Source organism: Egretta garzetta, unplaced genomic scaffold, assembly GCF_000687185.1.
Source record: "Egretta garzetta isolate BGI_Z169 unplaced genomic scaffold, ASM68718v1 scaffold138, whole genome shotgun sequence".
NCBI classification, from domain to species: domain Eukaryota; kingdom Metazoa; phylum Chordata; class Aves; order Pelecaniformes; family Ardeidae; genus Egretta; species Egretta garzetta.
In genome coordinates this window covers 1,417,141-1,422,815 of record NW_009260598.1, presented here as the reverse complement: position 1 = coordinate 1,422,815, position 5,675 = coordinate 1,417,141, and positions in this window count along the sequence as shown.

Sequence of the window (5,675 nt, the reverse complement as noted above, 5' to 3'; positions counted from 1 at the left end):
AGTAAGAAATGATTTTTGCATCGGCATTGTCAATGGAGATGAACAAAACTGTACGTAACAAGACCAGGAAACAGGCAATGCTGTAATCAAGATACAAAGTGGTGAGAGCTGGGATGACAAGACTGGATAGGAAATGCTGTATCTGCAAGGTGTTAGGCAAAAGGAATCAGCCTGGTACAAATGTAGGCAGGAGGAAATGCCTACCAAAAGCTCTGTGTTGAAAACAAAGTCGAGGTTATTGACCCAACCTGCAAGCAAGGTGGCAATGTTGTCTCCAGTAGCATTAAAGCTTTTAAAAATTCTTGGATTTTCACAAATGATGTGCCTTTAGTAACAGTGTAACCAACTGGCACAGATTTTATATCCTCATAGCTTACAAAGATTAAGAGTTTGTTCACATTTCATTCGTAAAGGATAGGAAAGGAAAATTGTGCTTACAGAATAATTAAAAAAAAAAAAAGGTATTTTAGTGACTTGAAGAGAGATGGAAAGAAAAAAGAATGGGAGAAGGGGAGCTGACAGAATTTTCCTCTCCAAGACATCAGGTCTTTGATTCTTCAGTACCTGATTCAAGTAGAAGGTGTGTTACGATAGAAGAAACGTTGCCAAAAGAATTAGAATGTTTACCACCTCGATGCACCTAGGACATCAGTGAATAGAAATTACATTAACCCATGGCTAGTATTTCTAAATGACTCTATCATATTAGAGGTCTTCCAGGTTTTTTTTTAATACCTGTTAGCAGGACCCCTCCAATGATTAAATGCATATATCATTTTCCTTCCTTCCTTATGAAAGAGTTCTGGTGATGCTCCATTACTATCCAGGTAGAATGAGACTGTAGGAAAGCTAGTTATATTCTAAAAATCTGTGTAGGCAGTAGGCAAAACAGCAGGCTGCCCACAGATCACATCTGAGAGACTCAAAGTTCAGCAAGTTTGGTTAGCAGTTGTCTATGGTAATAAAAAGATAATCAGAGAGCAGAGGTGAACCCAAGGTGCAAAAATAGTCCGTCCACGTAACCAGTGTGCTGTAGGTGGTTTGCTTGGTAACTTCTCTCTGAGTTTCCTGCTCGTCACTCCAGTATTATTTCTCCCCCTTACTAGCACACCCTCCTTACTTCCTTTCTTTCTACTAATAGCTGCCAACTATTCACTTTGTAATTATAAACAGAAATTAAGCTGACAGAGTTTTACAAAGTGGGAGTGAAAGGGAGCCTTACCTGAATTACACTAGCTATTAAACTGGTCTTGCAGCAAGGCAAGAAAAAACTCATTAATTCTACTGAGATTACATATGCACGCATCTGGATAAGCTTTTGTTTGTTACACAACCTATGCTACCACATCTGACTGCAAATGTGGAAATACAGCAGAGCACTGGTATTGTCTTAAGTATAATATATTGTCTGCCTCCCGGCCAAGCCTGGTTTCATTATCTGTTCCAAAGAAACAAAAAAAGTTGGGAAGTTGGTGAGCCTATGATGTATCAAGAATGTCATTTATTCTTGTGCTGGGTAAATACTAAGAGTGAGGCTTAAGCTGAACACTTCTCTCATGGCGTAGCACCTTAGGACTACTGTTCTGTCTGCTTTTCCTAACAGAGAGAACCGGTGGTGAAGAACCATATGGAGGCAAGCTGCAGGGAGTGAATGTTTTAGTGCCCATATGTCAATAGCATTGGTAAGTAAGGAGGTTACAGCGCTTTGGTGAGGGCTGCCGTCTGTTTTTCTCATTGAGGTCGAATACAAATTCCCTGACTTGGGAGACAAAGGGAAGATGCCCTGCTTCATGACTGGCCCCCCTTACATTACGTGAAAGCATGCGTGCCACGCTGGCTAATGAGGCAAAGAGAAGGAATGAAGGTGGGGGGAAGTCAGAGTCCTGTGAGCCTCCTTGTTTCCTTCCCACCTTCAGAAACTGCATTTGTTTATTTTGAGTTGTGTTTTGGATGTTTTTTGCGATCAATGAAACTGGAGTTAATACTATCTGTAGTCTTTCTGCTTGCTAGCAAGGTTCTTCTCTCAGGATGAAGGTAAGTGTAAATTCACAGAAAAGAAAGTTTCAATTCTGTTTCTGACAAGAACTTTGAGACAAGTTTCCAATCTGGAGAGAGAGAGGTCAGCTGTGTTTGTAGGTCCAAAGATTAGATGCAAGAATTCAAGCCTTTAGAGTAACAACCAAGAGATCAGGTACTCATGGGTTTGTTACTACGCATTATTTATTCAAGTATGACACAAAGGTTTTTTGGCATAACTTCAAGTGGCAATATGAATACCAGAGTCTCATAGCGTGAACCCACAGAAGCAAGTATTAATGGGTGATTAATTCTTAAATTTGGTATAGTAATACCTCTCAAGTAGTTTTTTGTTTGTTTCTCTGTTTTTAAAAAGAAAAAGTCATGTGTAACTGGAAAGGAAACTGAATCTCTCCATTATCCAGTTAGGACTCTCCAGCCTTCCAAGTGTCCATGTTAACACATTTTAGTCAACACAGGCATATTTTGTCAAAACTCACAGGGAATGCTGACTCAGGGTAAGGCAAAACCCAGAAGGCATTGAACTAATTGTGCAATGCTTTATGTGGAGAAATGACTTCCCAATCCCTGCATTAGCTGCCAGTGCTTTGAAACGTGGTGTTTGAATATCTCCATTGTGTACTTATCAGCCAGATAAAAATATTAAAGCTTATAACTTGTAATATCCACATTTTTATAGATATATTTATATTCAGATTTAACTATTGTATTCAGTTCCTCTTCTCTCTTTTTACACAATATTGTCCCTTTCAACAAGGGGTTATTCTCACACATACTTTCAGATTCCTTAATGTTTAAAATGTCATCCACCACCTCAAGGCATTCATTTCTACTGTGAACTCCTTGTTCTGAGAGATGCTGAGTAGTGCCTGTGTAGCTGGAAAACTGTGCAATGAATTTCTAACACACTGAGCTGTTTGAGCTGACTGAAATGCAAGCTGTAAACAGATAGTGAAAATGGCTCCAAGTCCGTAAGTTTGGGAACATTATGCAGCTTTATTAACCTGAGGCTTTGTAAGCAATATAGACTATTAATAGCATATCTGATTGTCTCGAAATGGATGAGGTTAATACCAAAGTTTACCCCAGAGTGTTTTGCCATGATCCCAGGAATATGGCTTTTGAACCAAACTGTTGATGAGAACTAGCCACAAAATTCATTTTCACAGAGTAGGCTGAATGGTCAGTTCTATATCAAAAGTACGTTTATGTTTGGGAGCAAAAGATGTGTCCCATGGTGGGAATATCTTGGAGCCTTGCAGGCAGGAGCCTTGTCCTCCTTCTGCAGAAACTTGGAGAGGGTCTGGCAGAGACCCAAAGACCCTCGGACACATACATCCCTATAGGGTTCTGCACATCAGGATTTCTAGAAGGACTGCATTTTATACCACTAGATGCCAGAGGGGGCCTCTGGGGAGGTTTTATTATACCCCTGATTTTTATTCCTGTTAAAGACCACCTATACTTTTGGCTAGCTGGCAGACTCATAATGCAGCGGGGTTGAACAAGTGTCAGTTTAATTTCCACACAGTTGTAGTGTCACATTTTTGGAGGTGAGCAAAGGGACAGGTACAGGGAATGAAGTACACAAACGTACCACAGAATGGATCTGTACCTGTAATAGGACATTAACTGTGCCAATCTACAGAAGTATACTTGAAAGTCCTGTTTGTTTAGGTTAACACCAAGATGTGGTTTTGCCAAGTGCTTACAGCCAATGGAGATTCAGTTCCTGGGGTGTGCAATACAGCGTATGGTGGTATTTCAGAGCTTGCCAGTGTATAGAAGGCTCATTGCATTGCAGAGGGTTTATTCACTTAGGCAGAAGATGTCCGAATAGATCCAAACGGGTATTTTTTTCCTGTGCTGCCTTGGATAACAAGGTTAAGAAAAAAACAGTGACAATTTAAATAAATCAGATGTTTTTGCTGAAGATTATGCTGTCATTTTCTCCAATTATTCTTGACATTTCACCCATTCGCATTGTGATCTGAGTTAATAATGGAAGAAAAAGCAGCTCTTGTTGCCTTGTTTATTCTTTGTTCTCAAGGAGATAAGCTGTTTATAAAGATAAGTTATTTGTTATTTAAATCACTTTTACTGAAATTGTTTGTTTCCTTGTTTGAGTTTCTAAAAATATTGCAACAATTGCGATGCATCTTTGAGACGCCTATTCAATTCACTATGATTTGTACTGGAATTCATTCCTAAATGGGCACAGGTGTTGATAGCTGTAACATGCTAGAATGAGTCAAAACCAATAAATGCTCAATAAAGGAAAGATGAAAGAAAATGCACTGAAAACAGCTCTTTTAAGATGTGATAAATTGGCACTGTAGTTCACTACTTAATTAGGTATATAGCACTGAAGACGCGTCTGGAGCAACTATGTGCTTTAAAACAGCTGAACATGTTAGAACGTAACTTTAATCACCATTAATATTTTCAATATCAAAACCATTCTTTTAAAAATTAGCAATACTATTTAGGATATAATCAACTTTTGTTTGCAAGCAGTTCTATAGTGCCCTGATGCAACATTTTGCTATACTCCTTATAAGAAAACCCAAAGTTGAATAATAGTCTGAAAATTATTTGCTCACTTTCTCATGTTGAAAAGAAATTTAACTCCAAAATAAGGTACAGGAGTTAGGATGTTGCAAACTCAGAAGTCAGTTAAAGCATTTCCTTTGCACTTTTACCATGAGCTGACATTTTGTTACCTATTTCTTGCCCAGTGCTCTCCGTAGGCAACATCTGAAGCCCCGTCCAGACCTTTCTGCTGCATTTCTGATGGGAATGGGGGGCCAGCCAGCGAACAGGCAAGCGTTATGGTTAGCGATGCCCGAGTGCCCTTCCCTTGGAGCGTAGGCTTTTTGCATTGTGCCTTTCTGTCAGAAGAGCTTGGTAGTCCCGATGCAGGTGGTTGGGTAACACAGTCAGGTACCTACCGAACGAGGCAGGCGGTCGGCGTTCTCCCCAGGGGCTCTCAGGAGCCCCGCGTGGGTATCTGAACTGATGCTGCCAAGGACAAGGCTTACCGTGTGCTAAGCACGCACCAGCCCTGCGGGGCCGAATCAGCCTCTAGATTTTGCATTATCTTCAGGGAAATATGCTTTTACGTTAACGTATCTTGCCGTTGCGGTTTAAATGTATGTTCATAGGTATCAAGGTGTTTGTGCCTCTTTATGTGCAGATAGGCTGTAACTCTGGCCAGGAATATTTGTCCTTAATATTTTACAAATATTTGTCATTAGTATTTTATGGTCCATGCTTTCAAAGATAAACAATGCAAGCTAGAAATCATCGACAAATGCAAATTCGGTTGCCAAAACTCCTCAGTGACAGCCAAGCTGGCCCGAAAGCTGCTGCATCGCATACAGCCACAGTGCAGCACGGTACAAATCATAGGTGACAAGCAAGTTGTCTGGAAAATTTGAGTGCGTGGATACGGCAGTAGGGTACCATAAATGGCACCAGCGTGGCGCTCGGTGGGTCGGTAAAGTGCGACTTGTGCCGAGCGGCCGGAGCGCGGCCCTGGGGCGGGTGCGGCCGGCTCTGCCTTCTCTGCTCGCCGCCCGGCTCCCCGGGGGCTGCCTCACAGCTTGCGGCTCGGTTTGGGGGGCAAGGGGAGGGAG